Source organism: Mytilus californianus, unplaced genomic scaffold (assembly GCF_021869535.1).
Source record: "Mytilus californianus isolate M0D057914Y unplaced genomic scaffold, xbMytCali1.0.p SCAF_20, whole genome shotgun sequence".
Classification (NCBI taxonomy): domain Eukaryota; kingdom Metazoa; phylum Mollusca; class Bivalvia; order Mytilida; family Mytilidae; genus Mytilus; species Mytilus californianus.
This window is the reverse complement of record NW_026262669.1, coordinates 5,622,935-5,650,557: the sequence shown is the minus strand read 5'-3', so window position 1 is coordinate 5,650,557 and position 27,623 is coordinate 5,622,935. Positions and strand designations below refer to the sequence as shown.

The 27,623-nt window shown below is 33.0% G+C and overlaps 1 long non-coding RNA gene across 6 annotated transcripts; it reads left to right on the top strand.

The window, feature by feature from the left end:
* LOC127731612 (uncharacterized) lies at positions 1-27,538 on the top strand. 6 transcript variants are annotated; one of them, XR_007995625.1, is made up of 11 exons: positions 1-42; positions 8,975-9,054; positions 14,078-14,131; positions 15,064-15,246; positions 16,090-16,194; positions 17,079-17,384; positions 19,030-19,156; positions 21,621-21,750; positions 22,703-22,858; positions 24,548-24,655; positions 25,449-27,538. It is a non-coding gene; the product is annotated as an uncharacterized LOC127731612 (long non-coding RNA). The 6 variants fall into 6 exon arrangements; XR_007995621.1 differs by lacking the exon at positions 1-42 and adding an exon at positions 158-320; XR_007995622.1 differs by lacking the exon at positions 1-42 and adding an exon at positions 1,360-1,449.
* The last annotated feature ends 85 nt before the right edge of the window (positions 27,539-27,623 follow it).

Genomic DNA, 27,623 nt, shown 5'->3' with positions numbered 1-27,623 from the left:
GTGTGTGTGTGTTCTGGTACACGTATGTCAATGAGGACATGTGTAAGTATACACACCAGTAAGTGAGGACTTCACTCACAACTAAGGACGTCCTCAGATGTAAATTGTATGATTATCGCTAAATTGCTTTATTTTTCAATCAAACATAAAATAAAAAGAAAAAATAAGCAAGTCTCACTCGCCGTCTATTATGAGGAAGTGTGAACTATGTGTGTACATCGATATTATTAAACGCCATTTTTGTGGTCGTGCTATAACACAATATCACCAGTGCGCATGCTTCAAAATCGGAACAAGATGGCGGCGTCTGGAGGAGCAAGGTACTTGTTTTTTTCAACATTTTATCACGTTTTACTTTTCATTACCATTCATGTTTTTTATTTAGGAAGGGCAATGCCTCTAAAATTTAGCATGAGCTGCCGATCGACCATAACTACAGTCCCAGGCAGGGGCGGATGATGGATTCAGCTTTTTTCAAAGGGGCGTAATTCCATGAATTGCCTATAAAATTGGTAGATTTTCACGCCGAGTGGAGTGATTCAAAACAAATTTGGACGATTTTATGACATGCAAAAAATGATACTGTTTCAGATCAAAAGAGGGGAGGGGAGTATGCCCTCTACCAGAGTTGGTAAATTTACCAGCCTGCCCGAGGATGCACGGCTGGTAACTTTCAAACAGGGCTTGCTATTTTTTCCCAAATTTGTATAGCTATATAAATAGCAGAAATTTTTGTTCAGGATTGGCTTGAAATATGAATGAATTTGCTACCCTTACATAATTTCCCATTCTCAACTCTAGAAGTATGAAAGCGATTTAATGAAAATATGTGGTCAGTCACTGTGGCTCTTTTATTTCAAGAATGCATGGACATCAATAGCCTTCTATTTCCATTTTAATAGTAAAAAGGATTTGTCTGATCACGGAGTATGACCAGTGTTTGATCTATGTTTGAGAAAAGTTTTTTTCATTCAAAGTCCACGATGGATGATTACAATGATAAAAAATGTACATGTAGTTGTAAACAAGGTTTCCAGAAGTAAGCAGCGGGAATGTCTTACGAAATCCATCGCTGAGAATGCTGCATACATTACAAGGCTTAAATATAAGGAACAGGATCCGATTATGCATGCATTGTTTTATGTTTGTAGAAATTTTCTGTCCAATTCAAGTAACAAAGACCAACCCTTGTTTGATGCAGGGCTCAGAAAAGACCATAAATAACTCTTTCATGCACGTTATAATATACGACTATATTGTCTTACATTATATACAGTTCTTTTACTAATTTTGTTTTCACTTTGAGAATATTATTTTATAAATATAACGAAAAAAAAATTCGCTGAACTATTGTACATTATTGTTTAGGGGCCAGCTGAAGCCCGCCTCCAGGTGTGGATTCTCTCACTTGTTGAGACCCATTGGTAGGCTTGCAAGGTTGGGTCACAGGTAAATACACATACCAGAATATAAACCTGGAATGTGTTTCAAAATACAAGTACCTGGGTTTATATTTAAGCTCATCTGGCTCATTTAGTTATGCTCAAAGTGAACTGTACAAGTATCCTTAAAAGCTTATTATCAATTGCGGAAAGATTTTTTATCTCTAAATCCTAACATCAAAACAAGTATTCATGCTTTTGATCACACTGTGAAACCTATTTTATTATATGGTAGTGAAGTATGGGGAATGTTTAATTCTCTTTCCTCTAAATGTAAGAAGGAAGATGTATCTCTTGAAAAATTATATTCATGTTTACCAGATGAGAAACTTCACATTAAATTTAACAAATTTATACTTGGTGTGCACAAAAAAACAACAAATGTTGCGTTAGATTTCCAATTTATTTTAATATAATTAAAGCGATGCTATTGTATTGGTATCGATTAGAGAATTTAGGAAGTAATTTTCCTCTATTAAAAGAGGCATATGAACAATTTAAAACACTTCACCAACTGAATAAAACATCATGGTATGGTTCAATATATGTTATATTGAAGTTACTTGGAATTGATTGTACAAATGCAGTGTGTGAAACCTTTTGTTTTTCTTACTCGCCAAATTGACGAGCAGCTTTTCATTTCAACTCACCAAATTGAAATTCCACTTGCCAGCTTGGAGAGTGACTTACTTTTGGGACTCACCGTCTTTTTCATACATAATTATTAAAAGATATTATTCCAAGTCCACTTACTAAATGTATGTACTTATGTACATTAGTTTTATCCATAACTGGTAACTTGACAATTTAAATTACTATTAACATATAGTAGTCTCAGTTATATAAGGGAGCAGTCAACTTATCTTTTGATTAACTTGGGAGAGGGGTATCAAATAGATTTTTACCACAGCTGACAAGTCAAAAGTTATTTTTATGTCATAACCAGATCTAGACTTCCTTACCTCAATGATTATGGATAAATCTTAGTACAAATGCTGGATTTTGAGCAGCCTCTTCTACTCTAATTGTCACTTTTTTATTTTATAAAAACATGAATATTACACTGTGTGGAAAAGTTCTGCACCAAAGGCTTTTTTATATTCAGTTTCTGGTTTTGCTTTTTTATTTAGTTTCTTTTGTTTTTTTAAATTATTTAGCCTTAAAAACTTTTCCATATTGAAATTACTATTTCATAATTTGCCTCCAGATTGAACTTGTTTAACATTCAGAGAAGTATAAAAAATGGCTTTCAAATCTGGTCAACGAATATCAATGTCCATCCTGTATTTTGCTTAGGCAACAACCATTTTCTTATCTGGGGGGGGGGGGGGGGGGGGCTGGGATTTTTTTGAAAAAAATATTTTGATGGCCTAGCTGACCGAAAAAAAATTTAGATTTTGCACTGTAGCTGAAATTTTTTTTATGGTTTTGTGAAAAACATGATAGGAAAAAAAAATTTTGCTTTCCTTCTCATAAGAAAAAAAATTTTATCGGAGGAAGGTTCTGAAAAAAAAATTATGAACACAATGAAAATCCCAGGCCCCCCCAGATAAGAAAATGGTTGTTGCCTTAAAATAAACATACATGGACCATAGGAAAGTAATAAAATTATAAAATGTTTTATTTGTAACCCACTGATAGTCCCCACTGTATGCAAATTACATTTATTTTAGTCATTTCAAGAAATTAGAATCAGTGAGGTGGGGATCGTATAATAGGTTTTAGCATGCTGATTCAATGAAGTGTCAAGGTCGTCATAATAATGTTTTAGTTTGCCATCACTTCCTGGGTATATGCACAAGGATATGTCTTTTTTACCCTCTTTGCCATGGTATTTGCCTTTTTACCCTTCACACAATGCCTGATCATTTGTGTGTTTTATTAAATACAGTTAGTGAAAGAATTATGGTATATAATCAAATATTTAACTTAATCATCCATATTGATATGCAGTGTAATTAAACAAATAATGCCCCAAGGGTGACTGCATGGGGAATAGAAATATGGTCACTAAAGGTCTTCTTCCAACCGGCAGTAAAACCCTTGCCAAAGTGGGACGGCCATTTGGCTGTGCGGGATGTATCAAGTATGCAGCCACGTCTGGTCAGAAGGGGAGGTTAAATCTGATGCCTCGTGGAGAGAGTGCCACGCTCTCTGCACGTTAAGAACCCTTTTAACAACTCTTTGAGGGGTCCGTAGGTGGCCTGTTGCAAGGCAAAATTTCTGTATCTTTCCAATATACCCTCATTTTCCAGTGGCAGCAGGGGTGTGGAAATGCTATGCCCGACTCGCCCGACTCGTCCATTTGAACAACCGGACAAGTAATTTTTGTTGAGCCTAGCTCGACATAGGGATAGTGATCCGGTGGCGACGTTAGCTAACTTCTTAAATGCTTTATATTTTAGAAGCTAGAAGACCTGGATGCTTCATACTTTGTATATAGATGCCTTATGTTACGAAGTTACTGTCTGTCATACGTCAATTGTCCTTGACCTCATTTTCATGGTTCAGTGACTACTTGAAAAAAAAGTCAACATTTTTTGTAATGTTAATTTCTTTCTTATTATGAGTAATAGGATAACTATATTTAGTATGTGCGTACCTTGCAAGGTCCTCATGCCCGTCAGACAATTTCCATTTGACCTCGACCTCATTTCATGGATCAGTGAACAAGGTTAAGTTTTCGTGGTCAAGTCCATATATCAGATACTATAAGCAGTAGGTCTACTATATTTGGTATATGGAATAATTGTAAGGTGTACATGTCCAACTAGTAGGTGTCATCTGACCTCGACCTCATTTTCATGGTTCAGTGGTCAAAGTTAAGTTTTTGAGTTTTGGTCTTTTTTTCTAATACTATATGCAATAGGTCAACTATATTTGGTGTATGGAAATATTTTATGATGTACATGTCAGTCTCGCAGGTTTTATTTGACCTTGACCTCATTTTCACGGTTCATTTCTCAGTGTTAAGTTTTTGTGTTTTGGTCTGTTTTTCTTCAACTATAAGCAATATATCAACTATATTTGTTGTATGGAAGGATTGTAAGGACTATATGTCTGTCTGGCAGGTATCATCTGACCTTGACCTCATTTTCATGGTTCATTGGTCAATGTTAAGTTTTCATGGTTAAGTTTGTTTCTTAGATACTATAAGCAATAGGTCCACTATATTTAATGCATAAATTGATTGTTAGGTGTACATGTCTGCCTGGCATGGTTCATCTGACCTTGACCTCATTTTCATGGTTCATTGGTCAATGTTAGTTTTCTTGGTTAAGACTGTTTCTTAGAAACTATAAGCAATAGGTCAACTATGTTTGGTTTATTGAATGATTGTAAGGTGTACATGTATTTCTCGTTTGGTTTATCTGACCTTGACCTCATTTTTTTGGATCATGTTAAGTTCATGTGTTACTTGTACTAAAGCTTTATATTTAGGACTATCAACATAAAATCAATGGTTAGTAAAGAAGGCGAGACATTTCAGTGTGTGCACTCTTGTTTTTGTCTGGGTTGCCCGTGGACAAGTAAAAAATTACAGTTGACAAAATTCATTTAATCAAAAATATAGAATTATTTTCATAATTTATTAAGATGTATTATTTTATGTAAAAGAAACCAATGATCAACACGTGAAAAACATATATTTAAATCAAAACATCAATGTTCATGATGACAAGTATTAAAAAAAAAACGGAAATAGATCGATAACCAAAATTAATAAAAATAAGGCCACATTTAAAAATATTTTGGTTTGCCCAAACCCTACCCAAAGGTAGACACAGTGGGTAGGTATGTAGGCATTTTCTTCTTTTTTTTTCTGCAAAGAGAAATTGAAGTGTCAGATGTTTGTTAGTCTTCATGCCTATCTGATTAAAAAAAACTTTTTCACATCAGGACAATAAAAGATTTTGAGTAGGCAGCTATTTTCTGGGTAGGTAGGGTTAGGGCAAACAAACAGATTCTTTTTTATGGCCTAAGTATGCGAACCCGGGTCTCATAAACATTGCGATATCTTTGTCCATTGACCCGGGATCGTCGATTAGGTTTTATTTGCCATCTCACAGAAATGTTATTTTAATTTTGCATGATTGCATGGGTCTTATCGAGATGGATAAATACCTGATAAAAAACACCAAGACCTGGTGATCAAGACAAAAAGAATGAAAATAATAATGACGAGTCGAGTAAAAAACGGAAAACACAGGTGGAGAAAGACAAGGAATATGAAAAAAAAAAAAAAAAACAGAAGCGAGAATTCCAGACCTCGTGGCTCTTCAGTGAGAAACTTCTGAAAATAAATTAAATTTTTGCACAATTTGTAGGAAACGCCTACATCTTGCTGATCAAAAGTCTTACTTATTTGTTGGCAAATTAATAGATAGAAGGGACACCAAAATCAATGTTCTGCAAAACACCAAGCTTGTCTGATGAAAGAAAACAGTAAAATTAAACAGGTGTCTGGGGAAATGGACAAAACATTGCCCTCTAGATGTCTTTTGGTTGTTTTGCTTTTGGGTTTCTATCTGATTGATGTTAACCCCATACCACCTTTTATTTATTCACAAACAATATCACAAACATCATTTATATTGTAATACAAAACAGTTTTACGGTGACCTATAGTTGTTAAATTCTACGTCATGTGGTCTCTGGTAGAGCAGTCAGAGCTCAGACATAAACAAGTCGTTTTTTGTTTTTGAGTTACAGAAGTAAAAAATGTATTTATTATAAAAATGTGTTTTCATTTTCAGACTTATTTAAGTCAGAAAATGACAGACTTGTTTAGGTCTATTTATGTTTATGAAAAGACTTAATTTTAATTGGTGGCCAAAGTGCACCACCTATGACATCATAAACCTGTCTGAGAGTTCACAAGGACCTGAGCTATCTGTATATAATCATGTAATTGAACATTTTTACTTAACATAAGATTATTTCCTCATTTTGTGTGGTTATAGATGGTTGAATTGTAAAGTAAATAAACATTATCTCCGTTTTTTTAGGCTCTCATGCATATTTTTCTTTAGAAGACAAAGCATTGTCTTTCAATGTTGTCATAATTTCATGTAGATGCATGACCTTTTTATAAATATGCTTGGGTCTTGAAGTTGACCAATTTTGGTAACTTATCGACTTGTAGGAATCAATATTTGCAACTTTTTAATTCAGGTCAAATATTTCTTGCTTAACACTAATTGACTTATTGAAGTCATAATTTGTCTTAAATTAAAGGGAGACAAATCTTGAAACCTACAAATATAGACCTCTACGAGTCAAAAGCAGATTTAGACTTATTTATGTCTGAGCTCTGACTGTAGAGAGTTGTCTCATTGCATGCAATCATACCACATCATTCTATTTTTCTAGTAAGAATCATACATGCTCATAGTAAAATACTTCAATATTTATAGTGAAATTCAGGGCAATTAACTTTTTTTCTGGACAAGTAAAATTTACAGTTTAACTTGCCCAGGGACAAGTGCTCACAACAAATATTTCCACACCCCTGGGCAGTCTAAATTTCCCTGACCTTCATCCCGGACGGCCTCTATTACAGGACCTACCTATTATATTTATTGTTAATTAATTTGTTCTCGTCCTGAACATGCATGAAATATTTGCCACTGGACGTTAAGCAACCAACAATCAATCAATTAAACAAGTAAAAAATATGTGAACATGATATATATCTGTTCAATTATATGGTTAGAATTTTATATATGTATTAGATACACCTATGAGCGCGTAAGCCCGATTGGGTGAATCTAATTTACACCAAGATATTATTGTGAATGCAGAATGATAGTTTTCCATAATTTAGGAGGGGGGTCTTTCAGCGATTTGACCATATGTTATAGAAAAGCATGATAAATGCAGGATATCCAATTTCATTTAACGACATATTGGTGTAAATATATATCTATATCTTTTAAACCTACCAATATTGTTTGGTTTCTATTGCAATGACTGTAGGTAAAATAACATTCATTGCTGAAATATATCTAAATTAGAAATGTGAATACATAAGCAACACAACAGGTGCCACTAGTGCCGCAGGAACTGCTTACACTCCCAGAGTACCTGTCCACCCCTACTTTTTTTTATAAAAGGGTTTATGCTGCTCAATCTTAGTTTTCTGTGAAGTGTTTTATTAAGTTGTCTGTATTTCTGTTGCTTTTCTTATTCACTATGGTGTTGTCTGTTTTTTTTTATTGCCCTATGGTATTTATTTTCTCTTTTTAGACCGGTCATTTTTTGTTACATGTATGTATTAGATGTAAGCTTCTCATATCTGAGGGTCGTCAGACCCGAAGATATGAGACGATTACATCTGATTAAAATAGAAGTAATAAATAAATATTTCATCTTTTCTCTTGTTCTAAAAAAGAGCAATTAGTTTTTTTATAAAACAGGAAAAGTGTCATTATCTCAAATTTTCCAGATGCAGTAACACTTTCAGAAGATGTTTTTTTTTTATATGGATTTGGAATGAAATCTTGATTGCGTCTATTTTTCTGTCATCAAATTGATACCTTATCACTGCTTTTGTATGGCAACATGAATCGCTGTACTATCTTGTCTTTTTTCTGGTTTAGTTGCCAAAACCGGAACTTTTTGCTGATAAATGATAACACTTCTATATATAAATACCCTAATAAAAGCTATAATTACCAAAGTCCTCCTTTCCATACATCTTCTCTTTTTTAACTGTGATATACATGTATTTAGTTGATTTTGACAACTCATGTTCACGGATAGCTTGGTGAACTTCCTCCAAGGAATGTACACATAGAACCTCGTATGTATGCAGATGTATTTGGGGTAGTAAGTCAGCAATCAGGCAAAAGTAGGTCACTTGGACCCACATTTCATGCTTCAATGACTGGTTCAGTTTAATGTTCATATCTCAGCAACTATAAGTTGTAGGATCATGTAAACTTTTATGTACAGGGGTAGTAAGTCAGCATCCAGGCAAAGTAAGTCGCTGTGACCTATATTTAACTCTTTATTGACTTTATTGACTTTAGTCAGTATTTCTTAATAAAATTCAATGAAAGTTTCACAGATTATTGTCATGGTGGATAACCTACGTCATTGTCACATGATTTGACGGACAAGGAACCCACGAAAAAGGTAAACAAAGCCCACTTTAAGACACGATATCTCAAGTTCTCCTGAAGCAAATAAAAAACTAATAAATGGCAAGACCCCTTTTTATGCCATATTAATCATTTGGAACAGAAATCAGATTTTGCAAACACTTCGAAAACATGACATAGGTTATCCACCATGATTGTGCACCTTCTATTTTAAATTTTAATTCAAATGAATTTTGGGGTTTCCCATAGCAAAACATCACATAGGGGGGAGCAGGGGGTATCATTTAGTGAGCTTTGCTCACAGTATTTCTGGTTATATTACATATTAAATGCTGTTTTGTTCATAAAAAGACAAAGAGTTAACTTTGAAGAATATCGTACATGTATTAGAATTTGGATTTTAGCATGATACTTATTATATCGTAGGTTGAGGAAAAGGAAGAAAGATATCGATGGACATGGTGGATTGGAATACAGATCAGACCAGACGGCGGACAGTCAAATAGGTATATCATGGTGATTATGGAAGTTGCTGTTTTTGCCTTGTTGCTATTGTAGTCTTGCCCATTTGTGTACAGATCATTGTGTCTTCTATCCATGTAATATTGTATACACAATTTCTAGTGTTATCCCCATGCAGGCCTTTAGGGATTTCGACTCCTTCTTGTTAGAGAACTAATTAACAGAATTTGACCAAACTTGGTAGAGATTATCCCCATGAGGTCCCTTCCAATTTGTGTGACTTTGGTGCTGTTTCGTCTAAAAGCATGTCTGCCAGGACTAATCATGCTAATTGAATTTTCTTATTGGCCGATTTTCTAAGATCTTCTTGAGAACCCATGCTGGATTGAACTGAAATTTGGTAGATATGTTCCCATTGAGATGTCTTAATCAAGTTAATAAGTGTTGTTACTTTAGTAGTTGTTTGAAGATTGTAAATACATATAGCCACCAACCGAGGTCAAAGTTTAACATGTTACCCTGAAATCCTATTGGGAATGACATTTTTGTCTCTCCTGCAACAAAAAGTCTCGGTATGCGAGACATTGGGATTACAATCCAGTAGCAGTGGCAGCGGCGTAAACTATTTGTATTAGGCTTTTATATTTCGGAGGTTAGTTGACCTGGAGGCTTCATACTTTGTATATAGATGCCTTATATTACAAATATTCCGTCGGTCATATGTCCATTGTCCTTGAACTGATTTTCATGGTTCAGCGACTGCTTGAAAAAAAGTAGTTTTTTTGTTACATGAATTTCTTACTTACAAATGTATTATCATGATGATGAGTAAAATGATAACTATATTTGGTATATAGGTTCCTGACAAGGTCTACATGTCTGTCAGACAGGGTTAACCTGACCTCAACCTCATTTTATGGATCAGTGATCAAGGTTAAAGTTACATGATCATGATGATTTAGGTCTGTTTCTTAGATGCGGTAAGCATTAGGTCAACAATATTTGGTGTATGGAATGATTGTAAGGTGTACATGTCAGTCTTGCAGGTTTTATCTGACCTTGACCTCATTTTCACGGTTCATTGGTCAATGCTAAAATTTTGTGTTTTGATCTTTTTTTTTCTAATGCTATAAGTAATAGGTCAACTATAGTTGGTGTATGGAATGATTATAAGGTGTTCATGTCTGTCTGGCAGAGTTCATCTGACCTTGACCTCATTTTCATGGTTCATTGGTCAATGTTAAGTTTTCCTGGTTATGTCTGTTTCTCAGTTACTATAATTTAGCAATAAGGCCAACTATAAGTGATATATGGGATGATTGCAAGATGTACGTGTTTGTCTGGCAGGGTTCATCTGACCTTGACCTCATTTTCATGGTTCATTGATTAATATTAAGTTTTGGTTTGGTATGTTTCTTGTATACTATAAGCAATAGGTTAACTATATTTGGTGTATACATGTAATGATTGTAAGGTGTACATGTCTGTTTAGCTTGGTTTATCTGACCTTAACCTTTACCTTATTTTAATGGATCATTGATAATGTTAAGTTTATGTTATACTTGTTGTAAAACTTTATCTTTAGGACTTACAACATAGAATAAATCATATAAAGCAGGCGAGACATTTCAGCATGTGCACTCTTGTTGTCTTCTGTTTGAGAATTATTAATCAGAATTTGTCATTATTTGACCAAACTTAGTAGAGATCCTTCCTATGAGGTCCTCAACAAATGTTGTTACTTTGGTGCCAATTTGTCAATAAATATAGTTGACAATCATTATCTTAAGTGGGGGAATGCTTTAGTGGGTGGGACATATTATTTTTTTTCGTGACAAATACACTTTTCCGCTTTATTCTATTAGATGGATGGTTGCTTAACGTCCAGTGGCAGGTCAGATGCATATTCAGGACGAGAGCATGATAATGAGAAATGAATACTAACCCTGCTTTGTACTAGACCGACACGCTGAGCCGGATTTTTTACGTGCTAGCTCACAAGGTAACAGTTCGCAGGAAGACATGTCACCCTACCCGGACACATTATTCTGACTCCGGGCCGACCAGTCTTTGCTCTTACTCCTTAATGCTGCGTGCTTAGCGGAGAAGCAGCAAATACCAATTTTCAAGTCTTTGGTTTGACCCGGCCGCATTTCGAACCTACGACCTCCCGCACTCGAGGCGAGCACGCTAACCGTTACACCACCGAGGCGGTCTATTCTATTAGAAAAAAACAAGTTATTTTTATTACATACTCTAATATCAAAAAAAATATTTATTGGCTCTTCGCGGTTAGAAGTGACAATGCATGCTGGGAATAATTGGTAGCTAATTTCGTACCTAATATAGACTAAATTAAGACATGTGATTGGTTTAATTAAGCACATGGAAACTTTAATAGTTTTGATTAAATAAATAAAAGGTACGAAATGGTCAGGGTACGAAATGGTTTTTGACAAGGTACGAAACTGAGGGTACAAAATAATTAGGGTACGAAATGGTTTTTGACAAGGTACGAAATTGAGGGAACAAAATGATTAGGGTACGAAATGACTATAATTCCAAAATGGGTCACCCATTCACAAGTTAATTTTAACAACTTGAACACTAACGTCTTGGTGAGCAAATATTTTCCTTACAATTCTGAAGTGATATACACATATATTTCTATAAATAGACTGAAAGCTGGTTATCGATCGATTTGAGATCAGAATCTAGTGTCACAAATTACCTCCCTTGCAAGCAAAACATTATTATGTAATCGTCGTCTTGAGTTGATAGATTTGATAGTAATAACTGAATTACAGGCTCCTGACTTTGGACAGGCGCAAAGTAAATCATGTACCCTGTAATCACATCCGGTCCTCAGTTTTTGGTTTGTGACCTTATCTTCTAAATTCGATTTATGATTACCCTTTCAAGTATAACCCCCTCCCCCCCCCCCCTTTTCAACATATAGGCTAACCACACAGATTCACAGTTCTGTCATCAACTGACCAATTCTTATAAGTTTATCCCTTTTCCCACCTTCCATCAAAAATCAAAACCAATTTTGTAAATATTTCTTTTCCTTGAAAATAATCCCATAATTTTTCTGTGCAGATTTAATTCCACATTGTTGCATAAGTAGAAACATTACAAATAACCTATAACCATGGAATGGGGATTGTTCGCCAAACATAACATTTTTGCCCTACAACCATTCGCCCACAGAGTCTGTTAACCCTGGGTTCATTTGCCCTCTTTTTAAATTAATACATTTTTATTAGTAAATACAAGTGATATTTGGTTTTTGAATTCATATATCAGGAACGTGCGGTCAGAAAGGGGATGTTAAATCTGATGCTTCGTGCAGAGAGAGTGCAACAAACTCTACATATTAAAAAAGCATTGCAACAACTGTTTGAGGTTCTGTAGGTTGCCAGTTGCAAGGCTAAATTTCTGTCCCATTTCAAACATTGATCGCTAATTTCTAGTGGCAGTCCAAATCCACACCTCCTTTCCTGGTAGGCCTACCTTGCACAGAATCTTCCTATTGTATTTATTGCTAATTTGTTCTCTCCCTGAGCATGCATGAGGTATTTTCCACTGGACATAAAGCAAACAACAATCGATCAATCATATACATGTATCATTATACCAATACATGTATATATACAACACAACAAAATTAAGGACCATTTTACTTTGGGGAAGGGTTTAATATGGTTTTTTTTCCATTTTGAAAATTTATTATGAAACCATGCAAGCATCAAATTATTTGGGTTTTTTTCATACAAAGTGAGAATTTTTTTAAAGAAACATTTTGAAAATTTAATGATAAATACTCTGAGTATGAAACAGAATTTTTTTTCCCTTCTCCCCTATCAAAATATTTTTTTCTTCGATGTTGGGAATCAGATTATTTTTTCATTACAAAAAAAAAAAGGAGAAAAAAGCCATCGGTCAGAAAGAAATAGTAAATTTTATATGCATGATCCACAAAGTACTAATATAAAAATAAGGAATTGCGGTATGATTGCCTTTTTTCCTTCAAAGATTTTTATAGAGGTTAAAAAGAGGGGGGTGCACTTACTATGTATGGGTTGTAGGGAAACAACTGATGAGTCCCATCGAATATAATAACATTTTAACCAGTGTAAAAGGGACAAAACTCCCAAGGCCAAACAGACGCTAAATCTGTTTATTGCACTTTTGGTATCATATATATGATTACCAAAAATTTTCTCTAATATTCTGATGTATTAAAGTATTGCTTTTTATATCTTGCATTAAAATAAAATTTAAAAAGATTTGATCAGCTTTTATTTTTTACTTAAATCCTTTAAATTTAAGTTTGGCCTTAGGAGTCCAGGCATGATGAAAACAAATACCAAATGCAGAGCCAACTAATGCGTTCCATGACAAATGATTACATTTTTAACAATGTAAATTAGATGAAACTCACAAGGCTAAACAGATGCTAAATTTATTCATTGCATTTTTATTATCATTATCAAACTTTTTCACTGAAATTCTGAAGTATTGACCCTTTTTATCTTGCATTAAATTCATATTTCAAAGTTTCGATCAAATTTTATTTTTATTTAAATCTTTTAAATTTCAGTTTGGTCTTGGGAGTCTAGGCATGACAAAATCAAATATGCAACATATTTGTAGAACCACATCAGTCATAGTAATTTTCAAGTGTTTCTCCTGAGAGTTGTCCTTCATTGTTAATGTTTTGTGACTTCCTGATGTGTCTGCAGTATTACTATTTCAATGTGAAACAGTGTCCACATTCGCCCACCAGACAACACAACAGAATTTTAGATTTTGGAGTGCAAATGCGCCTGCTGGCACCCACAAGAATCCACCCCTGCACAAGTCAATTATCAAAATTCGCCATCAGACAACACAAGTCTGTGTCCACATTTGTAACATATAAGAAGAAATATTTTTGAAACAAGATGTTAAAAGGCCACACCAAATTAATTTCTAGTTCTTCGGACCCCTACTGTAGAATAAGAGGAGTGAACATGAATAATTTTATTTTACTCGCATGACATAATTATTGTTGTTTTGTAGACAGTGACACAGAAGATGACTACATTGATGTTAGAAAAGCAAAGCACAAAATAGGTGAGAACAAAGAATTAATTAAAATATGTTAAAGGCATGAAACTTGAACAGAAGCTTAACAGTATTCAGAGGAAAATTTGAAAAGTATTTATTCTCATTTTCCGTGTTTTATTGATAAATGGACATATTTTTTCTGCATCTAACATTGATATACAGTCTAAGATTAAAGTTTTTCAAACACCAATAACCATTATAAGATTTTACGAAACTTTGACAGATGCTTCTTATGATCAAAAGACAGTATCAAGAACAATATTTTGAAATTATTTTTTTCATTTTCCCTAATAAACATGATAAACTGAATAATAGAAATTTACAAATGGACTTAAAGTCTTGGGTTACATTTTTATGACATCAATAACTTTGTTTATCCTTCATGGAATGTTACGAAACTTAGAAAGTATCTCCATGATTAAGAAATAGCATCTGAAAAAAAACATTAGATTTACAAAAGAAAATTCAGATATAACTGATAAATGGACAAGTTTGGTTGTTGGCAACCTCACACTTTAACATCAACAGCAGCAATAGTAGGCGAGACACATGATTACGCCAAACCCATTAAAAATTTATATTTATCCAACATATACACTTATGTTGAAAAAGACTTATCTGACTTTACGTCAATACTATCTACTGTTCACTAATGTTGAAATTAGAGTTATCTGAGTAAATTTATAATTTTTCAAGTTTTCTTTTTTCTCAAAAAAGGAAAGTTTGTTATATTGTCACTGAATAAAAGATTTGGCATATGTATCAATGAGACTTCGAATCATGTCTTTCCATTTAAGACCAGGCGATATTTAAAAAAAGTCTGTTCCCCAAACCTTGGTCATGGTTTTTAGATAGAATAGACTGGCAAGTATTTTTTTAGAATTGCAAGGCTCTGATATTTCTCCAAACAACTTTATCTTTTATTCTTTTAATTTTAGCCAGGAAACATGAAAAAACATCAAAGGTATTAAAAGACAAGGAGACTGACTTCAATGTTATAAACAGCCTTGTGAGAAAAAATGTTTAAGTACCAGTAACATTCAGACAATACAGACCTGTCAAGCTATGTTGTATAAAAAGACCCATGAGGAACAGTCAGATTTCATTGAGTGAAACATAAGGTATACTCAATATATATATATATGAATAGAATTTATTTGATTGTTTGATATGCAACAATACTTGGATTTATACAATTTCATAATGCTATATAACATGCTATAATTTGGTTGAGAAAACCATATTAAACCACCAAACCAATAACTGGCAAGTACATGTACTTTCACATACTGATATACTGAGTGTACATGCTACCTTCTGCTTATAGCTACCTTAACTTATTAAGAAGTCTAATAGAACTAATTTTAAAGTAAGTTTTATTTAGATATTTTTTTGTTTTGTCTGCAACAAAGATAGCAGACTTCTGGTAGAAAAATAAAAAGATGTGGTATGATTGCCAATGAGACAACTCTCTACCAGAGACCACATGACGTAGAATTTAACAACTATAGGTCACCGTACGGCCTTCAACAATGAGCAAAACCCATACCGCATAGTAAGCTATAAAAGACCCCGAAATGAAAAATGTAAAACAATTCATACGAGATAACTAATGGCCTGATTTATGTACAAAACAATAAACGAAAAACAAATATGATATACAGCAACAAACGACAACCACTGAATTACAGGCTCCTGACTTGGGACAGGCACATACATAATGTGGCGGGGTTAAACATGTTTGAAAGCGCCAACCCTCCCCTAACCTGGGACAATGGTGCAACGACACAACACAAGAACAAACTATGGTGTTTATTTTCTAAAAAATAATATGTCTCATGATACATGCAAATAATGTAGGGATATCCTTTATAAATTTTACTCATTTCTTTCAGATCAGATGAAAACATGTGTTCTTCAGATCTATTTACATTTTTCCAAGTGTTTTTTATTTTTGTACACAGGTGCAATGATGCCAGTTTAGAAGACAAACAGTTGACTTTTGTGCTGACTGGTAGGAGAGTATGTGAATATGCATGAAGGATTGTGTATGGCATAAAAAGAAGGAGGTATACTACCATATTAGTATGAATAAAATAGTTAATAGGCTACACATCCATAAGACAGCAACCCAACATCAAAAGTAGCGATTCAACATTCTGTTGTAGTTTGCCTGGTTAATTTTTAATATATACAACATTTGTATTTAAAAAGGAGATGTGGTATAATTGCCAATGAAACAACTATCCATGATGAGGATGCAAACAACTACATGTCACTGTAAGGCCTTTAACAAAGAAAAACCCATTTTGTATAGTAAGCTATAAAAGCTCACAGAATGTGAATCAATTCAAACAAGAAATCCAACAGCCTAATTTATGCTAAAGCAAACAAAAACAAAATATGACAGACAGCAATCAACAACCATTGATTTACAGGGTCCTGACTTGGGACAGGCACATAAAGAATGTGGCAGGGTTAAACATATTCGAGCTGTCTGAACCCTCCCCCTAGTATGCTCAGTCTGTGGCTCCATTTTTTAGACATAAATAACTTTTGTCAAACACTCATGTAATTTATACCAAGGGTGCCACATGTGGAGCAGGATCTGCTTACCCTTCCGGAGCACCTGAGATCACCCCCGTTTTTGATGGGGTTCGTGTTGCTCAGTCTTTAGTTTTCTATGTTGTGTTTTGTATACTGTTGTTTGTCTTTTGGTCTTTTAGCATTTTTAAGTAAAAGTTAAGGTACAGTCTGGAGGTTTTTTTTTAACAATTTACTTGAACGGTGTTCAATTTCCACAGTTAAAACAATTTGAAAAATGTTTGTTATGACAAAAGACAAAATTTCAATAAAAGGATTGGTCAAATGGATCCCAAATAACCGAAGAAAAAAACACATGAATTAGGAGTGGTATAAGCCCTGTAATATTTTTTACATTTATAACATTCAGGTATTACTACATGAAAAAGAAATGTTTGTCTACTAACGAAGATTTAGACAGTTCTGATAAAAGATGTAGCCAACAATACAAGAGTCGCCAGTACCTTGAAGCAAAGAGTTTTGTGTCTGGTCTATGCAAGAGATATGGTGATGATCAGCCTGACATACTAGAAATACATTTTCCATCATGTCTCTCTATTCTACAAGTTTGGACGGATTATAAATCTTCCTGTGAGAATTTAGAATCCCCTATTTGTCTTACCCAAGGTTCTATGGAATGTGGAGTGAAGAGTTTCCTCATGTTAAAATTCCAAAGGTTTGTATGGAATAATATTCAGAACAAAGGCGTTGGTTTATGAACATGATGAAGGGTCAATAATGGCTCTTAAATTCATTGAAATTCATTTCAAGGTATAATCAGTAAACATTTGATAACAAAATATGCAGATGTCTAAATCATATCTGAAAAATAGGAAATCATCAAGGTCTGACACATCTCAACAGTAATTATGCCAATGCTTTACCTAAAAACATATGCTATCAAATGTATTTTACAAAGATGTTAATGTGTATAAAATATATTTTTGGGTAAAGTCATGACAGACATCAATTTTGTCCAAAAACTATGTGTTAAATGGTCAAATATGTTAATGTCAACATGTTTATGAAAAAAAATTTCCTTTCTGCACTTAAGTATAAAATAAGTAATGTGGTATGATTGCCAATGAGACAACTATCCTATAGAGTCCAAATAACATGGATTTAAGCAACTAAAGGTCACCTTAGGCCTTCAAAAATTAGAATAATTACTATATTTCAACCTTTTTATTTATAAAAAAAAATGAACTTAATGTTGAAAGTCTTGAATAACTTAACTTTTTTTGAAATTTCATTGGCCTGATAAAGGCTATTTATATCATACCTCCTGCTTTATGGCAGATAGTTAACACTTCCGTCATATAAAAAAAATGTCCATTCATGCATAAATTAATAATTGTACATAGAATTAAATAAATGTCCTATTTGTTGAGCCTGCGACATTTATGTCGCGAAAGCGAGACATAGCGATCCTAGATTCCTTCGTCGGCGGCGTCAATATTTAGGTTCAGTCTGTGGTTAAAGTTTTTTTAGACATCAATAATTTTGTCAAACCTTCATGGAATATTAGGAAATTTGGACAGAAGCTTGTTTATGACCAAAAGACAGTATCCAGGGCAAAATTTTGAAAATATTTATTTTCATTTTTCCGTATTTTACTGATAAATGGACTTAGTTTTTTTTACAGTTAACATTCAGATTTAGTCTGAGGTTGAAGTTTTTCAGTCATCAATAACTTTGTCAAACCTTCATGGAATTTTAGGAAATTGGGACAGAAGCTTGTTTATGACCAAAATACAGTATCCAGAGCAAAATTTTGAAAATATTTATTTTCATTTTTCCGTATTTTACTGATAATGGACTTGTGTATTTTACTGATAAATAGACTTAGTTATTTTTACATTTAACAAATAGATACAGACTGGGGTTAAAGTTTGTTACACATCAATTACTTTATCAAACCTTCATAGAATTTTATGAAACTTTGGCAGAAGCTTTTTTATGATTAAGAGATAATGTCTGAAGCAAACTTTTGAAAATATATTTTTTTCATTTTCAGTATTTTTCTGATAGATGGACTTAGTTTTTTACAGTTAACATTTACAGACAGTTTGGGATTCAACTTTTTTGACATGATAAATTTGTAAACCTTCATAGATTGTTATGTAACTTGGACAGAAGCTAATCTTCAAGACCATGAAAAAAACATCTAAAGAAAAAGTTTGATTTTTTTTTTTAAATTCTGTATTTTACTGATAAATGGACTCACTTTTTAAGTCAACATTACACTTTTACACTGACAGCAGCAATAGCAGGCGAGACACAGAGTTCCGCAGAACCTCTTACGAATTTTTTATTTGTAGTATCAGAAGCTCAGCAAATGTAACGAGTGTGTAATCTTTAAAGAGACCATCAGCGAAAAACTGACAAAGATTGATTTGGGGTGCTGAAGGACAAGAGAAGATCTAGAGCACATATGCTTCTTCAATAGTAAGAATTCTTTCCACACTTGAATATGAGTTTCTTGTATTTTTCATGTTTAATGCAGATACATCCCCATTTTTAGCTCACCTGACCCAAAGGGCAAAGTGAGCTTTTCTCATCACTTGTTGTCCGTCGTTTTTCATTAAAATGTTCTCCTCTGAAAGTACTGGGCCAAATTTAACCAAACTTGGCCACAATCATCATTGGGGTATTTAGTATAAAAAAGGTGGTCAATGACCATGCCTGCCTACCAAAATGGCTGACAGGGCTAAAAATAGAACATAGGGGTAAAATGCAAGTTTTGTCTATTATCTTGCAAACTGCTATTAATAGAGATAAATCTGACAGGGCAGAAATGTTCAGAATGTTGTGATCTACCTTCTGTCCATTTACATCAAAACCGTCAGTTGACTCTTTATTGGAGTTATTGGTCTTAAATGGCGATATTTACCAATTTTTAGTGTTTTTGCCTATTATCTTGAAAACTATAAAAGATAGATACACTTTAAAAAGCAAAAATGATTAGCAAGACAAGATCTACAAACAAGTTAAATTTTGCTGAAATCTTTAGTAGACACTTTATATGAGTGATTGCCCTTAAATTACTGTTTTTTTTACCCTTTTTTGTGTTTTGGGCAAAAACTAAAGAAGATGGAGAGAAACTGTCAACAGAAAAATGATCAGCAATACAATATCAACAAAAAAAAGATTATTGTCATAAATTCTATTTTAGTCTACAATGTTGGAGAATGTCCATTGTTGAAGATGCACATAGACCTAGGTGAGCGACACAGGCTCTTTAGTTTAGTCACCCCCATGCATAGGTATAAAGATAGTTTACGCTTCCTAACATAAAAATAAAATTGAGAATGGAAATTGGAAATGTGTCAAAGAGACAACAACCCGACCACAGAACAGACAAAAGCAGAAGGCCACCAACAAGTCTTCAATGCAGCGAGAAATTCCCGCACCCGGAGGCGTCCTTCAGCTGGCCCCTAAACAAATATATATACTAGTTCAGTGATAATGAACGCCATACTAAACTCCAAATTGTACACAAGAAACTAAAATTAAAAATAATACAAGACTAACAAAGGCTAGAGGCTCCTGACTTGGGACAGGCGCAAAAATGCGGCGGGGTTAAACATGTTTATGAGATCTCAACCCTCCCCTATACCTCTAGCCAATGTAGAAAAGTAAACGCATAACAATACGCACATTAAAATTCAGTTCAAGAGAAGTCCGAGTCTGATGTCAGAAGATGTAACCAAAGAAAATAAACAAAATGACAATAATACATAAATAACAACAGACTACTAGCAGTTAACTGACATGCCAGCTCCAGACTTCAATTAAACTGATTGAAAGATTATGTCTTCATCATATGAATATCAGGCACAATCCTTCCCGTTAGGGGTTTAGTATCATACCATCATAACATATATGAGAAGAACATAACCCGTGTCATGCCAACAGCTGGTTTTTAAATAAATGTGTTTAGTGCCGATGCAAAGACCCTATAAGTGAATCAATATTAACGCCAAAATATGCAATCTTTAATGACCTGACAACAGTATCGTAACTATATCCCTTCTTAATAAGTCTATTTAACGGTTTTGTTAGTTTTAGAGGTGAATACTGACATTTTTTGTGCTTTATAAAGAATATTTCCATAAAAAATTGGATGTGAAATACCTGAACGTATAAGAAGTCTGCATGTTGAGCTATATTTACGAATGATGTCCTTATACCGATGATAAAATTTAGTAAATGTTTTGACTAGTTTGTGATATTGAAAACCCTGGTGTAATAATTTTTCAGTAATACATAAATTTCTCTCCTTAAAATCTAAAACATTGTTACATACACGAGCAAATCGTACAAGTTGAGATATATAAACACCGTAAGATGGTGACAAGGGGACGTCACCATCTAAAAATGGATAATTAACGATAGGAAATGAAAAATCATTTCTTTTATCATATATTTTAGTATTAAGCTTTCCGTTAATGATATAGATATCAAGATAGAGGAAACGGCAGTGGTCATTGTTAGTATTAGCTTTATTTAAAGTAAGTTCAACAGGATAAATTTCTGTAGTATACATACTGAAGTCGTCATTATTGAGAGCCAAAATATCATCCAAATATCTAAAAGTATTATTAAATTTGTGTATCAGATGTTGTTTCGATGGGTCTTTACTGATTTTTGCACTACACCTTGATGTTGGGTAATGAAACCTGGCATGATTAATCACCACTTCTAGAAGGTGTGTTGGGTATAAGGAAGTCATGGTCATAGAATTAGCGCAACTTAATCGTGCATCCATGTGCGTATTTATTTTTTTTAGATACATTTTTTTTCTCTTAACTTTAAAACCCGTTTGAGTTTTGGGGTGTATTGATAGTGGTGCATCAGTGAAATTCTGCCATTTGTGTGTATATTGTATATATTTTGATTTTTTTTTCAGTCTCTGCAGAGAAAAATATTTTTAACACATCAAGAAATCCAAAGAACATCCAAGCATGTATACATCTGTTATCATTGACAATATGGATCAGTCCAAAACAAATCTGCCAAGATTTACGTTACATTTTAAGGTGAGTTTATTTTGGAAGTGTGTATAAAATTGCAGAGTCCATTATGTCTATACAACTAGATTTAGGTTATCTGGTCTGACCACTGGGATGATACATCACTACATACTTCTTACATAATACATTTCATGGTAGTTACTTTTATGTAAATTTCTGAAAAGAACATGATATTTCACTGCAATAATCAATTTCAATATTGAAAACGGGTTGACAGTGTTAGATTAATCATATTTGTACTTTATAAAATCACTTTTACAAATATTTGGTATATCATTCGAATGGTCTCTTTTAATTTTGCTACGAATGTCAGGCAAATGTTAGAATTTGTGATAAGGTCACACATGGGAAACCTATCTCTGTGTTGACATTTTATTTAGTACTATATTTACTTGTTATTAAATGATTGATTAACTTAAGGCGAAGCAGCAATCATATGAACTAACTGGATGTGTAGCTAAAATAAACATTCTGACAGGAAAAAAACTTCTAGCAGTATTTATTTTCTTTTAGGCATTTTGTATGAGACAAATATTATACCATTCTAGAAGGGGGGGCTATATTGGTATCACCTTGTCTATCTGTTTGTACAACAAATATTTCGTTAAACTTTTCTAGAAACTACTAAACAGAATGACTTCATATTTGGTCAGCAGCTTGACAGTGATGACTTGTGATATGTGAAGCATCTGAAGATCTGTCAGATACCTACTTCCTGTTTGCTAATACTTTGAATTTTTCAATATTTGAATGAACTTAACCTTTTTTGTCACATTTTTCTCAGAAACTACTGAACACAATGACTTTTTATTTGGTCAGCAGCTCAACAGAGATGAGTTGTTAAGTGTGCACCTTTCAGATATGTCAGATAACTACTTCCTGTTTGCCAATATTTTGAATTGTGAGTGCATTCTGGTTTGAGTTATGAGCACATGTTTTTCAACAAATTTTTTTTCAGAATGAAACAACACTTGAAAAAATGCACCACCATGTCACAGGTGTTTTATGTCACGGATTAAATAAGGCATACACATTTACATGGACAGATCAGTTTTCCTCTGATTGTAATATCACCTTGAATTGTTTGATGTCTGTGTTAGGCGATGTAACAAAAGTAAGTATTAATTATCAAGTTCAAAGTGAAACAATTGACTAAAGTTCACATGCAGGAGAAAAACACATTTTTATTAACTTTACAATTTATGTATCTACAAGAAAGTCAAAGTGTATGGAAGCCACTTTTAGTCCATTAATTTTAAACATCAAAGAACCATCTACAATATAAAAATTAAGAGATGTGGTATGATTGCCAATGAGACAACTATCCAAAGAGTTCACATGATAAAGTCATGAAAAATAACAGATGAGTCCAATCTAGCATATCATATTAAATTGGAAATAATAATTTGACAAGGTTGCTTTAAAACCCTTAAAGTTAGATACATCGATATCACTAACAGTTATAAACTTATATGAACTTTTCATTATTGGACTGTGTGGTGCCAAGTTTGCAACAAGTATGGAAATCAGTATGAAATTTTGGTGGCTTCATTTTCATGACTATGATAAACATCATAAGAGGATAGGCCTATAATTGCTTTTCTTTTATGAATACAATTATAGTATTGTTCTTAACCCTGCTTTGTAGGCTTTTCTCAAAATCAATACTTAAAAGTCATTGACAGATGTGGTGGGTGTAATGTTGCTATATATTTCATATAAAAATAAGGATAGGTATGATTGCCAATGAAACAATTATGCATAAAGACTAACGGACAATGATGTTGACTATTGCAGGTCAAAGTATGGCCTTCTGCAGTGAGCAAAACCCATACCCTATACTTAGCTAAAATGCCATGTGATGACAAAATGGAAAACAAATTCAAAAAAGAAAACCAACAGCATGCTTGTGTCAATTCTGAAAGTCTATTTTGTTTACTTTTGCACTTGAACACTATGTAAATCTCATTTGATGGAGGATTATTTTCACATTCACATTTCTGAATTATATATATATCTAGATGCATGAACATCTATATGCATGAACATTATTAATAATATAGTCTATAAATTTCAATTGCATTTTTATTTTCTGTGGTATTTAATGGTTTTCTTTATACCAAAAATTAAGTAAAATATTATGGAAATATAAGCAAAATTGTTGGCCGGGAAACCGGATTATAGTATGGTGATGATGGGCAGGCAGGCGGGCGGGGAAAAGTGGGTACCTAATTTGTGTAATCAACTCCACCTATAGTTTTCAACCCAGATCCCTGAAACTTCACAGGAAGATTGCACATATGTGAAAGTTGTGCACCTGCTATTATGGAATTGTTTGAGGAATTTTTTCTCATTTTTCCAGACTTGGAAACTTAAGTCATTTTTCAGCAAAATTTATGAAAGAGGGTACAAGTTTTTGTGTAATCAACTCCTACAGTTTTCAACCCAGATACCCATAGACCATTCTCCATTGTTTAAGAAACAATGTGTGCAACCCGGTCATTTTAGTCTTTGATCTATTTTTTTTCGAAGAAATATGATAAATTCACTGAAAAAGTGGAGAACAAATTGCCTATCTCATGATAAGAGGTGAAATGAAACAATTTATTCATGCAGTTTCACCATAAATTAACATTGTTGAAAATACATCTTTTCTTAAAATTCAACTGTGTTACTTTAACTTTGGCATACTTTATATGCTAGGTAATATGTCTTGTTCAGTATTAAAGGATTGGAAAACTTTTTATTGTAAAGATATCATGAATATATAATATGTATAGCTGTTTCACTTTTTTTCTTTTAGGAAAATGGTGGTTTACCTCCTACACTTTATATTCAAACTGATGACAACAAAAATAAATTTGTGATAATGTTCCTAGCAATATTGGTGAAAATGGAAATTGTAAAAAAGGTAATTATTTATTTTATTCTTTTGCATTTTTTTACTGATAGATGGACTAACCATGGTAACAAAATTTGGTATTTGAATATTATTATAGAAGTTCTTTTGCATACATGTATGATTTTTTGTTATCCTTACTTCCAGTTACTGTTAAATTAAGACATTACAGCATGCAAAACATTTTTAGTTCCAATATTCGTTTATTGCAAATTTAAACACTTTATCACTATATCATGTATATGTTTGTCATTACAAAATTTCACAAAATTTCCTATAAAATTATATCATCAAAAGAGAAAATGTTTCACATAACAAAGCAAAAGTGCTAGTCGTATGACCTTATAGTAGGTCAGATGTCACAGAATCTAAAAATCACAATTGATTCAATTGCTTAAAATGTACTGAAATTCTAAAGTTCATTTAAAAACACAGATTAAGAGTTCAACTTGATCATTTGATCAGTGACACTGCCTTGAGCAGCTTGTCAAGTTTGTAAATTGTCAGTAAAATGTATAGATGCCAAAAATTACGATTTTCAGTAATTGGAATTATTTCCCGACCATAGACCATAACGTGCTATAGTCCATATTTTGCTTGTTTTTGTTCTGTTAATTATTTGTGTTGAACAGAACAGTCCCCACTAGATATGGTGGTGATCATATTGAGACTTGATTTTCTGTTATTATCCTGCACCAAAAAAGGGTTGGCATCTATGTAATTTTATTTGAACTATATGAGAATTGGAATTGAAGCATTAGTTACTTATTTCAAATCTATATCTATTTATGTTTTTTTTTGACAGATCAAGCTGACTTTCCTCATGGTTGGTAGAACCGAATATGGAAAAAATTAGTGGTATCATTCTGTTGATGAGAACAGATCTACCAAAATGGGTAAAGAATGGTAAACTAAATAGAGAAGATGAACTTTGGTGGATCAACTACTTATCAGCCTTGGAGAAGAGAAGACAACCTGCGCTAAAGACTCCCTTGCCACAAAATATGGGAAGATACAAGAAACCACAACATCCACAACCAGCTATGGAGGATTATATGTTGGCGGCAATTAACAACCACATACAGACATTTAATAGGAACACCAATGTCAGGATTGTCACACATCGACCACGGGTTTAAGACCTCAAAACTGATTTTTATTACTGAATTGTACTTTTTATATTTTGTCTGTAATGAACCTCATAGGAACATTTGATAGATAAACCATCTTCTAATGAGCACTGTGCTGCCAAATTTGTGTTGCTATTAATGAAATGACTACAGCATGTTTTGTGTCAAGTTTAATGCCCAGAAACTTGTAGCTATGTATAATATTTCACTCTCTTATTAAGTTGCTATACAGCAAAATTTCAGTCACTATCACAAAGTGTTGTTCTTGAGTGACTTTAGAAATATCTGTAGTAATAAATCATTCTACTGCTGCCCTTTTGTAAAGACAGCTCTGCAATATAGAAGTCACAATGATTTGAGTTAAAACTGTAGTGACTTTATCAAATTTTACTTCATGAGTTTATTTTTTAAAGCAAAATGGAATATATATATCAATGAACATGTTAGTAATGTATCATTTTAAACCGTTTTATCTTGGCCAATATCTTAGAAACTAATGTTGTTGAAATGGTATGAATGTATAATTTGACACAAAGGTGAAAAGGCATTTCTAAATTTAAAATCTGAATTGATTGAATGCAAGGCCACCCTTTAAAAATTCTTTGTTACATGTTTTAGACAAGAAAACGACGTTAAAGCAGGAAAAAATCTTTTAAAAAAAAATTGGAAACAGTTTGTGTCATAAAATTTTTCGGGGTAGGTAGGCAACATCAAACAATTTAAATTTTATTTTTGGCCCAATGGATATAAAGTTTTAAAAGCTTTGAAGCTGATACTTAGTTTGGCTTATTGTTGTAATGGATATGTTATGGTGTTATTAGACATTCCAATTAAACATGGAAGGAAGACATACTGACACCACTTCTATGTCTTGACTTCCTTATGAATTGAGGGTTTTAGCAGATGTCTGTATGAAGCAAAATATCATCTGCATTGATGTACTATAGTTTGCCTCTGTTGCATGGAATTCTGTTTTTAACTTTAACACACAAAAAAATCATGATTATTTTGAAAACTAAGTGTTTATGTATAGCAGTGCAATATATATAATGTTCACAATTGTATAAATGTAAATATAAAACAAAATATTTGTAAATAATATTTTAATTGCTTCAGTCAGTGTTTTGACAAATTCATTCTGTGATTATTTTAAAAATGGTGAAATTGCTATTTCTATTCTGAAAGGAGTAGATGTGGTAAGTGCCCTATTATGTCCCAATTTGAAGTAAATTATTTCAGCTGAAAAGCTTTTGAAGATGATGCATAAAAACCTATTGAAATTAGCCTGTTTTAATTGGTAGGAAATGAAAGTTATACTTATTTTTATTTCATGAAAAAAATGCCGATAAATTAATAGATAAAAAAAACAGCATTTCTCCTATCTATTCATTGTTTTAACTATGATGCATTGTAATAAAGGCCATTCAATAATAATTTGTAATTATAGGTAGTAGTAGGGGTCATATTGGGGCTTTATTGAACCTTCTCTTTTGTACAAGATGAGAAATAGAAAGCTTTACTTAGCCTTAAAATTCAAATGTATGCATGTATGATTATTAGACAATAGAACTTACTTTTTTTACTCGTATTTTTTTTATTAGTCAGGCTTTATGCTTTGAAGTATTGACATTTAATGAAAAAGATGTATATCTTAGATAGAATTCACCAGTGTAAAATAACAACTTTCATTTGGAAAGAAATGTGTTGATGTATCAATTTTCCATAGTTCTTTTGTAAATACAAAATAAATATTTTATGTCAGAAATAATTGTCTTTTTTTTTAATTTGTTTGTCTTAATACAATAGTAGAGGTTTTAATTTATAATTTTGTTTGTAAAAGGTTCTGGGTT